General features: G+C 32.5%; 1 long non-coding RNA gene across 2 annotated transcripts; it reads left to right on the top strand.

Annotated features, from left to right (window-relative positions):
- Positions 1-2,610: 2,610 nt before the first annotated feature.
- On the top strand, positions 2,611-4,858 carry LOC109121109 (uncharacterized). Of its 2 annotated transcripts, none has more exons than XR_002028495.3 (4): positions 2,611-2,870; positions 3,105-3,353; positions 3,819-4,424; positions 4,522-4,858. It is a non-coding gene; the product is annotated as an uncharacterized lncRNA (long non-coding RNA). The 2 variants fall into 2 exon arrangements; XR_002028494.3 differs by having other exon boundaries at positions 2,612-2,870; positions 3,086-3,353.
- Positions 4,859-13,627: the final 8,769 nt, after the last annotated feature.

The following is a 13,627-nucleotide window of genomic DNA, read 5'->3' as shown; positions in this document are numbered from 1 at the left end:
CATGCAAGCATACAATTAAGCATATAGAAGGGTTTACAATACTACCCAATACATATCATTCGCTATTAAGAGTTTACTATGAAATAGCATAAACCATAACCTACCTCCACCAAAGAATTGCGATTAAGCAATCTACTTTCCCAAAGCTGCGTTCTTCCTCTCTCTCAATCGATTGTTTCTCCCTCTCTCTCTCTGTTCTTTTTCTTTTTCTTATTCAAACCCTCTTTCTTTTACCCTAATTAGCATATAATTAAGTATAAAAGATGACCAAAGTAACCCATTTTTTAGCATATAATTAAGTCCAAAACGCCCCTTAAAATTTTTAACAGAAATCTGACCCAGTCAGGGTACGCAGTCTGTGACGGTCCGTCCTGCACGTTCGTCACAAAGTTCAGAGAGTTAATTCTGCGGAAAGGATTTGTGACGGTCCGTCGAGCCCTCAATGGTCCGTCCTGCCATTTCATCGAGAAGTTCAGAGAGTCGATCTCAGTACCCAAATTTCTAAATTCTAAGTGTTTTGGAACGAGACACCCTCGACGGTCCGTCGTGGGATCCGTCGACCCAGACAGTGATTTTCAGAAATTAACTCTGCTGCTCCAAATGACTAAACAGGTCGTTATAATAGATACCAATTTACCCATCGTTCGTCCTCGAAAGATCACAAGAAGAAAAACAAGGGCGAAAAGGAGTACCTGAATCTGTAAACATGTGTGGGTATCTTTCTCGCATATCAGCCTCCTTCTCCCAAGTGGACTCTTCAACTGGCCGATTCTTCCATTGAACTTTGATGGATGCAATCTCCCTTGATCTCAACTTGCGAATTTCTCTATCTAGAATGGCAACAGGCTCCTCCTCATAAGTCAAATTCTCATCAAGCAGAACTGAATCCCATCGAATAATGTAGTTTCCATCCCCATGGTATCTTTTCAACATAGACACGTGAAATACCGGATGCACTCCTGACAGTCCTGGGGGCAAGGCTAATTCATAAGCCACCTCCCCTACTCGCTTAAGTACTTCAAATGGCCCAATATACCTTGGTCAAGCAATCTACTTTCCCAAAGCTGCGTTCTTCCTCTCTCTCAATCGATGGTTTCTCCCTCTCTCTCTATTCTTTTTCTTTTCTTTTTCTTATTCAAGCCCTCTTTCTTTTACCCTAATTAGCATATAATTAAGTATAAAAGATGACCAAAGTAACCCACTAATTAATTCAAGGGTATCTCCTTTAACCCCCAAGTAATTGAATTATTAACATTCAACCACTAACTTTAAAATTAAAAGCAAGAATAGTCCAAAACGCCCCTTAAAATTTTTAACAGAAATCCGACCCAGTCAGGGTACGCAGTCTATGACGGTCCGTCACAACTGTGACGGTCCGTCCTGCACGTCTGTCACATAGTTCAGAGAGTTAATTCTGCGGAAGGATTTGTGACGATCCGTCGAGCCCTCAACAGTCTGTCGAGCCCTCAATGGCCCGTCAAGCCCTCAATTGTTATTCTAAAAGACGATAAATACCCTTAAGAGTTAACTACTCAAATTTTTAGTGGCATGACAAGCCACATGAGATTAATCTGTCCACCTAAGGGTTGCCAACTAGGATTCATTAGAAAATAACTAGACCTTTAGCGGCGACAAATGTCACCACAAAGTCTGAAAATATTGCCACTAAAACTTTTGAATAATTTATAATGGCGACTAAGGGTGCAACTAGCATTAACTAGTAAGCCTATTTTTTCAACAAAAAGAATGATAATTCACTTACGGTTGCAATCTGATTTTCTAATAAAAATAACATGTCTTTCAATATTAAAAACATCCAATATTATAACGAAAATCATCAAAATTACTTCTTGATTCAAATCTCCTACTACATAATGTATCATTGTACATTTTATGCATTTGCATATAACATAAAAAATAAAACATATAGTGTCTTCAAACTCCTCTATGATTGATATCATTGGTGATTCTAAAAAAATGAAGAAAAGAGCAAAAAAATCAAAATTTAATGCTCAAATAGTTAAAACTTTTAGTGGCGATATGCGGGGCTTTTTTGGCGACTTTTTGAAGTGAATCTTAGTTAGCAACGCTTAGGTTGAGGGATTAGTCCCACGTAACTTGCCACATCATCAAAAGTTTAGGTGGTAACTCTTTTGGATATTTGTAGCCTCTTAGAATTGCAGGGGCATTTTCTATCTGAAAAATATAACGAAAATATAAGTAATTTATTTCACATAGTTTAGAAGCAATTCTGACCATTTCCGTTAACTTTATCATCTTAAGTTATTGTCCAAGAGCTCCTTAGATACTCTTTAAATTCCTGAAATAAACCCATCGTCAAAAATACATCTCCTCATTTGTTTGGAGTTCTTCGATCATTGTCCGAATTCTGTTTGTATAAGTAATTAAATAGAGTTATTACTTTTAGGTGGAATAATGTAGTAGGCCTTTATACTTAGTTCAGATTGTCACTAAGACCTTTCTATTTATAGTTTCGCCAATTGAACATTTAAAGTTAATGAAATTTGATAATTTAAATTTTTTTCTCATCTAATAAATGTACGTGAAATATAAATATGAAAATCGTGCATAATGACAAACTTTTTATTTAAAATAAATAATATTGATATAGTTTAATTTAATTCTTCATAATAACTAGAGTTTCATTTTTTTCTATAATTGGGTCCTACTAAATAATTAATTTGGAAAATACAATAGTTATTTACATAGAAGTCTTTATACAATTCATCTCCTTTTCTTTCTCCCTCTTACACCCTTCAACTTCTCCTGCAACTTATCCATAAAATCAGTTTTGAGTTTCAAATATATAGCATTACGCTCTCAATCAATAGTGGATTCAAAAATTTGAGGTACCGCCAAAAAGTGTATATTCGATTGAATTTTAAGTATTTTTTTCAATTATTTTTAAAGTTTTTCTTGAAATTTCTCATGAAACATTCTTGCATATAGTTGTTGAACATATACAATGGATAATCACAATCCAGCAACAAGATTGACAAGAAATATGCATTTGCACGTCCAAAATTTTGATGAAAAACCATCATTTTCTTTGGATCTAACGCAGGAATTTGGGGAGGTTGCAGGTTCAATAGACATATCTAAAGCTACTGTAGATCTAAATATGAGAATGATCCAATTAGATCGAAAACAGTCAGTGGAAAAGCAAAGAGAATTGGTGTAATGATTGTTGAGGGAGGTATTAAGCATCGGGGTGATGCTAGTTCGACAAAGAAGAGGAAAGGAAAAGAAATTGATTCTTCTGATAAACATGTAGCCTATTTTTAGAGGTGATCTCTGTCATACCGGAGCAAGTTGAACATGAAGAAGTTCAGGTATTTTTAATTTTTTTGCATGTTTTAAAATTGTATAATAAGCTTTATAGTTAGTTTTTCTTTTAGATTTATGTAATTTATATGGTTGTCTATGCGTATCGGTATATTTTTAATTAGATTATGTACAAAGTTATTGTATAATTAACAATAGGTAATATAAGAAGCTTATTATATATACAATTTAATCAATAATGCATATGAAATTTTCTATATACCATACAATTTAAAGCATGAAAATTGTTGTCTTTATACGTGTATTTATACAGATATATTTTTTTATAGCAGTTAATTATAATTGATCCCATACAATTTTATCTTTGTAAATGTTTTCAGTTATACATGATTTATTTTATACAATTTCAGTTATGCATGTTTGATAATAATTTTATTTAGACAAAATTTATGTGTGCCTTTTGCTTTTTGTACATTAAAATGTAAGTAAAGTTGTATGTGTATTTTTTTCAGGGTGTTAAATGTTTAGGCAAAAGAACAGCAACACGTACACCTCACATGCAATGTTATACAAATATTGAGTAATGGATGTTTTAACTGGAAAACTACGAGAAACTCAGTATAGACGTTTCTGTGGAACCACATGTTTTGCTCAGTTGATTAACATTCGTAGATGTCTAGGTGCAGTTTTTTAGGGAGATTATCGGCAGTTCTAAAGATGCAATTATGATACATGTAAACGACACATCTTTTGTTCATAAGGACAGTACAAAAGGATGATTCTTGAGTACATTAATGATTACAGAATGCATGTTTTTGTACCGTGTCATACAGTTGATAACAGTCTCATTCTTGTTAACGTTAAGGACAAGTTTTACCGGGTCTTGATTGTTGCATCCATTAATGATCGAGCTTTGATTCTCTTGGTGGTGCATTACACAATTCATATGTTTATAATGAAATCAAGAAATATGCGCAAGTTAATTCCTATGTGTCTATCTATTTCTGATTTTTACGATAAGAAAAGCTTGGATGTATCTTCACATCCTAAATGCAAGGGTAACTCTAAGTTGGACTCGTTTTATGTCAAGAATATACCTCAGCAAATAGAAGGAGCTTGTAAGTGTATATACTGTTATTTTATTTTGGTCTTGACTTATATTGACTTTGTTTTTACAAAATTATACCATTATATATATATATTTTTTATATACAGGGATTGTGAAGTACATGTTGTTGCTTATGTCGAGCATATCAGTAATGTAAATGTTGGTTCATAATCATTTAATGTTGAGTTAATGCGTACAAGATATGTGACAATGTTGTGAAATTATGGCATGCAGAAGATTGTAACCGATGCTACAAGTGATAGTGAAGCACCAGAGAGGCCACACGGGATTAAGAGAGAATGTGAAAGTAGTGAAAGGATCATAATTCATTAGAACAACAGTAATATTTTATGTGTTTTGTAAATATTTGAATGACATTCGTAACAATAGTTCTACTTTTTATATTTTTGGTATATTTGAATGGCATTTGTTTCATCTTTTAAAGTGCTGAACTTTATTATGCTTTTGTTGACAGTAGTATATTGTTCGAATTTTAAGGTGTTTTAAAATTATTTGTATATATTTAATTTTTAAAAAAAAATATTTTTCTTGAGTTATAATTGTTGTTATTAACAATTTAAAGAAAAACATAAATATATTTTTACTATGGTTGCTATTTAATTGTTTATTACCATAATTTATACAAATCAATATACACAAATGTATAAAGATTAGACTTACTCCCTCCGTTTCAAGAAGTTTGACCTCCTTTGCTTTTTAGTCTACTTAAAAAGGAATGACCTCTTTCTTTTTTTATGTAACATTTTAAAATCAGCTTTCCACATGACATGTTTAAGGTCACAAGATCAAAGGACAATTTTGTACATTTAACCTAACTTTAATTTAGGACCACAAGATACAAAAGTCTTATTTATACTCTTAAACTCCGTACCAAGTCAAACCAGGTCATTCTTTGTGAAACGGACGGAGTATAATTTTACACAAATTTTTTATATTGATATCTATATACGTTATGTAGATCATTAGTATAATTCAACCTCCAGTTACAAATTTATATATATATATATATATATATATATATATATATATATATATATATATAATACAGATCAATGTTAGAATACATTACTTTGTTACAATTAAGTTCAATGTTAAAACACACCATATACAAATATTTGTATAAATGACCTATATTCGCTTATAGTAATACATATTATACATAATTTCAATATACACAAATGTATAATGATTTATTCGTATAAATTTATACAAAATATTTTGTATAGATACCTTTATATATATTTTACAGTCAATTGTAATATTGTATAATTAAACACTTAGTTAAATTAAGTTAACGTTAAAACTCACCATATACATATATGTATGTATTAAATGGCCATTATTCGCTTATAGTAGTAATACAAAATTTTAATTTTGGTTTATACAAAAAATGTAATCACATTTTTCATATAAAAATGTGTGATCGCTATAAAAAAGAGAAAAAGTGTATGCACTTTTAAACACACCAATTGTATGCTCATGAACTAAAAAATAGAATAAACATGGCTCAAAAAAAAACTATTTAAGGTGCAAATGGCAATACTAATTAATTCAGAGTAAATTATTTCATATAACAAAGTATTCAAGTTTTGAAATATATAAACTTATAACCCATTATAAAACGAACTAATACTCGTGTGGCCTATTTCGACATAAACGCCTATTGGGACCTACAACTCCACATGAGCTACATGTATTTTTTTCTTTAATCCCAAACAATTTGCGTTTTGTTTTTGAGCGAGTTTTTTTTTTGGCCTGCCTAAAGGTCTTCTGTATATTGGAGCCGAACTTCATCATACATTATGTATTCAGGTATCACTATTCTGTTATATTAGGCAACAAAAAAATTTGTAACTCATAAATCTTTAACATTATCTTTGATTTGTATAAGTCAGAGCAATATTCATAAGGTATTAGACTCCTCTTATTTAATACAATTCAAACATTTTCACATGGTATTTTTCATATTAAAACCTGCCACAGCTACATGTTTTAGCCTTCAAATTGACTACAAAATTTCTACCATCGTCGTTCATACTGTGCACCTATTCAGTTGAGGGTACAACATATTATTTTTTTTATATAAAAATTAACTATACATACATTTTATACATAATTAAACAATAATAATTTCAAAATATACAAAAAAAAAAAACATACCCTCATCAGTGTGCGCACCTCATTCTCAACTATCATATTTTAAATTTTCCAATCAATGATGTAAATGTGCATGTTGCTTCATGTTTATTACATATACAATTTAAAGCTATAGAAAAGTAGATATAAACAAATTAGATATTTTTATTCATTTACACATATACAGTTGAAACACTTATCCAGAGGCGAAATCAGGATTTTCAATAAGGGGGTCAAAATTTGTAGAAATAGACACATGAAGTAGCCGAATGGGGTTCGATATCTACTATATATACATATAAAATTATTTTATTCATACATAAATAATATAATTTTTCACCGAACGGAGTTCGGATGAACTCCCTTCGTACAAGGTAGCTCCGCCCCTGCACTTATATATATATATATATATATATATATATATATATATATATATATATATATATAATACACACACACACATATACACGCGCGCGCACAAAACTTTTATACTTATGCTTAGTACTACTTCAAACATACCTATATACAAATTGGGAATACAAATTTATACAAAAACATTTTGGAAATACAAATTTATAATGAGTTTTAAAACCCTTCATAAAATACGTTGATCGTAAACTGTACAAATTCAAAAGTAATCTTAAAATTCAAAATCTATATGTAAAACTTATATTTTGCCTTAAAACTTGTAGTAATGGATATTTTTCAGAAATCAACACAAAGAACTGCAACTGAATATATCCAGATTTTTTCATTCGAATTTTTTTCTATATATTATGTTACATTTATACAGTTGAATTTCCTTTTTAGTGATGTATGTCCGTATATTTCAAGGTTATCTAATGTTTATTTCTTTTTCTTCAGTTTGTTTGTGCTATAAAAGTTGGTTCGACGAAACAATCTGAGTTCTCTTGATGAAGAAGTTCTTAAACAAATGAAATTCTATTAAAAAGGTGATATGTGTGATTTATGAGATTCTATAAAACTGCAAATATGAGCAGTTTTAAAAAATAAATTTATATATAATGAAAACTAAATCACTGATTTATAGAAAACAAATACTAATAGCAAATTTAAGTATGCTATTGAGCGCAAAAATAGAACTGTAGCTATAGAGCGTCAATATGAATTTTATCTTTGTTATTCCTAAAATATATACTCTATAAACATCTACGAATAGAACTCCACGCCTTTTTTTAATAAGACACATCTATGTGTGGAATTCTGAGTCATTTTTTAATGACAAAAAAGAAATAATAAACTAAAAAAATTAATTAAATCAAATATCCTTCCCATCTTTTCTTCTTCAGCCCCCAACCCCCATCAATTCTCCCTCCCTTCCTTCTTCATCGGATTTCACCCCTTTTCTTCCTTCTTCAGGTCCCATCGATCTCCCTTCTCATCACTTCTTCAGATCTCTTTCTATGTTTTTTTTTATTATTTTCTCCATTCAATTAAAAAATATAAGCAAATTGATGAAGTGAACAAAGAGATAAAAAAAAACGAAACTACTAAAAAATACAATTGCAGATTTCACTCATTTGATGATTTGTGAAACATATAAAAAGAATTTTATTGTGTTTTTTGGTGTTCATTCAATTCTCCAATAATAGTGAAAGGGGATGAGAATTTTTAGTATTTTTCTAGTTTCTTGGCTTTTGACTTTTTCGATTTGAAATTGATAATGTGTCAAAGAAATTGATTGTACTAAAAGTTAGGGTTTTGTATGAACTGATATTTGTGGAGTTATTGCTTTTTGAAAGTGGTAAAAAGGGGGGAGAAGAAGAAGGGGTGAATGGGATAAAGAAAGGGAGAAGGCAAAGAAGAAATAGGTATCTAATTTAGTCCGTCAACGGTCTATAAGGGTCTCTCTTGTTGAGAATATAGAAGTGTACAAGAATAATCAACTAAGCTGCCACCTGGGAAAAGTAGCCATAACTAACTTAATGATTAGTTAGTTGGTTAATTAAAAATGAACATGATCAGTTAGTTTTGTATAAATAGATAGTAGCATTGTATTGTGCAGATATAGATGAATTACAATTTTCTCCTTTTCACTGTAAATCTCTCCCACTCTCACTTCCAGTTCATCTTCATCCTTTCAAGCATAGTTTTAACATGGTATCAAAGTCATTAATGGTGGTTACAACTTCTTAAATTGTTAGCTTTCTTTTTCTCTATAAATCCTTGATTCTGTGGGTTCCTCATCAATGACGATTAGAGGTGAATCATCAACTGATGCGATTGGATCGGAAAATGTCCATATTTCGAGATCAACTTTCGATTCATTCGATCCTTTATTTTTACAGATTTTAGATATTCCAGGTGTAAATTTAGCTCATTGTGTTCTTACTGGATTGGAGAATTATACTCTCTGGAGTAAATCAACGCGACTTACATGATAGGGAAGAACAAAATTGGTTTCGTGGATAGCACCTACAGGAATGATATGTATGCAGGTCAGATGACTCATCAATGGGAGCGGTCAAGTGCATTTGTACTCTCATATATCATGAGCTCGGTTTCGAAGGATCTGATTAATGGCATTGTCTATTCATCCAATGCTCACAAAGTCTAGGTAGATATTAAGGAACGATTCGATAAAGTGAATACTACCAAAATCTATCATATTTCTAGAGGAATAGCGACATTAAAAAAGGTATTTCTACAATTTCGATTTATTATTCGAGACTGAGAGAACATTGGGAGGAATATGAGTCTCTAGTTCCTCCTCCTTCGTGTTCATATGATAAATCTCGTGAGTTCATCCAAAACTGGAGCAGCAAAAGCTAATGCAATTCTTAGGAGGTCTAAATGAGAATTACAATCAGTCAAGGAGTCAAATTTTGATAATGACCTCTATTCGCTCAGTAAAGCAAGCATATTCATTGATCATCCATGAAGAGAGTCAAAGAGCTCATCTCAAGATGGTGAATCTTTTGTTGTTGCAGAAACTGGTGTAATGCGACCTGATCCAAATTTGAAGCAAAAAGAAGTCATGGCTTCTTGATACAAAATTGGTGAATCTTCAGGATTAGCCAATGTGAATGAACGCTATCGAAACAACAGCAACATAAGACTACGGAGAAATGCTCATCTTCAATGTGATTTCTTTCACCTGAAGGGTCACACAAGAGAGAAATGTTACAAATTGATTGGATATCCCAAGACTTCAAATTTACCAAGAATAGGAAAAAATATCAAAATGATTTTATAGGAGGAAACTACAATGGTTCTAGATATCAAGGTCAAAATGGCTATAGATCTGGGGGTTACAGCGCACAAAAAAAAATATGGTTTCCTCTGATTAGAAGTCACAAAATGGGAGGAAACTGAATTGTACGGATCAAGGATTCACAGCTGAAAAATTTCAAAAACCACTCAATCTCTTGACAAGTAGGAAACACCTGAGAATGTAGCTAATATATCAGGTGCAATTAATTTATTTCTAGTTGGTATTAAGACTAATTTCTGGATTGTTGACACAGGGGCATCAAACCACATGGTTTCTTCTCTGGATTTAATGTCATATAGTCAAGGTCTTCCTTCTTCTACACATAACTAAGTATTTCCTCCAAATGAAAACATAGTCCAAATCACTCATAAAGGCACCTGTAACCTAGACAAAGATAAAATACTTCAAAATGCCCTTCATATACCAATGTCTAATTACAATTTACTTTCAGTATCCAAACTTACTAAAATCTGCAATGTTTTGTAACTTTCTATCTTGAATCCTTTTCCAGGATCTTTACTGGAAAGGTGAAGGGGAATGGTAAGGTCAAGGATGGTCTCTACATTCTATCCACAAAATCACCAACACCTGCCACTTCTAATAGTTCACATAATGCTTATGTTTTCTTCTCAACTCAATATGCTAATGTCAAAAGCTCCATTTGGCATCAAAGGCTTGGGCATGCACCAATTCCTATCCTCAATCAGATACAAATTGTTCAACCTATATTAGATATATCTCAAATTTGTAATTGTCCTATTTTTCCTTTAGCTAGGCAAACTAGATTACCTTTTTCCTACTCATAATGTTGTTTCTATTCATGCTTTTCAATTATTGCATATGGATGTATAAGGTCCATTTAAACAAGACACTTATAATGGAAACAAATACTTTTTCACTCTTGTGGATGATTTCAATCGAATGACTTTGGTTTTCTTGTTGAAATTCAAAAGTGATTGCTTACTTCATTTAAAAAACTTTATTCTTCTTGTCCAGAACTAGTTTGATGCTACCATTAAGATTATTTGATCTGATAATGGTTTGGAACTCATTAACACCCAACACACTGCTTTGTTTAACTCTCTCCGTATTCTTCACCAAAGAACTTGTGTATATACCCCACAAAAAATAGGGTAGTTGAGCGAAAACATAGACAACTTCTTTAGCTTGCTAGGGTATTACAATTTCAAGGTCACATTCCCCTTAAAATTCTGGGGTGATTGTGTACTCACAACCACTTACATTATCAACTGACTCCCTTCTAGAGTGTTGCATGGTGTTTCATGTTATGAAAAACTACATAAAATTGATCCTAGTTTAGAACACATGAGGACATTAGGATGTCTTTGCTATTCTACTGAACCAAATCCCACTAAAAAATTCTCACTTAGAGCATTTCTGTTGTCTTTATGAGATACTCATCCACACAAAAGGGATATAGACTCTATAACCTTCAATCTCACCTATTCTTTGTTAGAAAAGATGTTCATTTTAGAGAGCATATTTTTCCTTTCTAGCAATCCTCCATCACTCCACCTATCACTCAGTCATCTATCACTCACTCTCCTGTTATGCCTCCCTAATTTTTTATTCTGATTCTTCACACTTTCCACCTGAGACTTCTTCTTCTATCACTCCTTCTACTTCTTCTATTCCCATAACTCCTGTTGCACCTGCTCCTAATATCTCTACTACACCTATCACAGTATCCCCTAAGAGATTATCTAGAGCTACTAGACCTCAAATTTGGTAATCTGACTATGTTCATCCTCAAACTCATTCTAGGCCTTCTTCCTCTACTCACTCTATTAATAATGTCGTTCATTACTCTCATCTTGGTTTTGGATATTAAGCTTTCTTGTCAAAATTTTCCTCTTCCATTGAATCTCAAAATTGTTCTTAAGTTATACTAGTTGATAGATGGATCCAAACTATGCAAACAGAAATTGACGCCTTAGTGAAAAACAAAACTTAGGAGGTGGTTGATTTACCAACTGGAAAGTTTCCAATTTGGTGTAAATGGGTGTATAAGATCAAGTATGATGTTGATGGTTCCATTGAAATATTAAAAATTCGATTGGTGGCCAAAGGCTATGCTCAACAAGAAGGGGTTTATTTTCATGAAACTTTTTTCCCTATTGCAAAGATGGTCACTGTTAGGTGTGCCCTTTCTCTAGTTTATATGAATGATTGGCCGGTTTTTCAGATGGATGTGTTTAATGCTTTTCTCCAGGGCGACCTTCATGAGGAGGTGTACATGGTAGTGCCTCAAGGTTTTGGCAGTAAGAGGAGGGGGGTCACCAAAGGTGTGCAGGTTAAAGAAAGCATTGTATGGACTTAAACAGGTATCTAGGCGATTGAACATAAAGCAAACTACTACATTGATCAACTCTGGCTTTCAGCATAGTAAACATGATTATTCCTTATTCACCAAGAAGGTTGATCAGAAAATTGTGATGATACTCATATGTAGATGATTTATTGATTATTGGTAATGACATACTGCTTATCAAAGAATCACATAACACCTTACAACAAAATTTAAAAATCAAGCATTTGGGGGAATTGAGATACTTCTTGATATAGAGTTTGTAAGGTCCAAAAAGGGAATACTCATGACACTGAGAAAGTATACTTTGTAGTTAATATCAGAATGAGAATTAGCAGGGGTCACGCGTAAAATAACTTAGAACAACATATGAAGGACACTGCAACTGGCTATGATAAACACTTGAAGAAAGAGAGTGATGATGATTGACAACTGTTAGATAAATGTGCTTATCGGAGATTAGTGGGAAGGCTACTATATTTGGCAATGACCAGGCCAGACATCTCTCATGTGTTTCAAACATTAAGTCAATTTATGCATGATCTAATACAATCTTATTTGGAAGGAACACTCCATGTAGCAAGGTATCTTAGAGGAAATTCTGGTTTTGGAATTTTGCTGATTAGTGACAAGAATGACACAATAAATGTCGTTTGTGACTCTGATTGGGCATCTTGTGCAATAACAAGAAAGTCAGTAACAGGTTACTGTGTGAAGTTGGGAAAATCCTTAGTATCTTGGAAGTCAAAGAAGCAAGAAATTGTATCAAGAAGTACAACAGAGGCTGAGTAGGCTTCTACAGTTTCAGAGATTATTTGGTTTGTAGGATTGTTGAAAGAGATGAGTTTGGAAGTAAAAATACCAGTGACTTTGTTTGTGATAACAAGACTGCTATACAAATTGCTGAGAATCCTATATTTCATGAGAGGACCAAGCACATAGAGATAGATTGTCATTTTGTAAGAGGAAAGATACAAAAGGGGTTGATCAAGACAATGCATATTTTCGGAACTGATCAAGAAGTTGACGTTCTAACCGAAGCTCTAGGAGGACAACAGTCAACAGTATTACTACATATTATGAGGTTGATTGATGCTTTGAAGGCTCAGCTTGAGGGGGAGTGTTGATAATATAGAAGTGTACAGGAATTACCAACTAAGATGCCAGATGATAAAAGTAGTTATAACTAACTTTAGAATTAGTTAGTTGGTTAATTAACAATAAACAAGATGAGTTAGTGAGTTAGATATTTTATTCTAAGTCGGCTAGTTGTGTATAAATAGATAGTAGCATTGTATTGTACAAATATGGATGAAAAACATTTTTCTCCTTTTCACCGTAAATCTCTCCCTCTCTCATTTCCAGTTCATCTTCATCCTTTCAAGCATAGTTTGAACATCTCTCTTAGGTCATTCCGCCTTACTTTTGCCCAAATAAATAAGTCATTCCGCCTTACTTTTACCCAAATAAATAAGAGGTGCAGGAGCTCTCA

Source organism: Solanum lycopersicum, chromosome 9 (genome assembly GCF_036512215.1).
Source record: "Solanum lycopersicum chromosome 9, SLM_r2.1".
Taxonomy (NCBI): domain Eukaryota; kingdom Viridiplantae; phylum Streptophyta; class Magnoliopsida; order Solanales; family Solanaceae; genus Solanum; species Solanum lycopersicum.
Note: the sequence above shows the minus strand (reverse complement) of the source record. Positions and strands in the feature narration are given on the sequence as shown.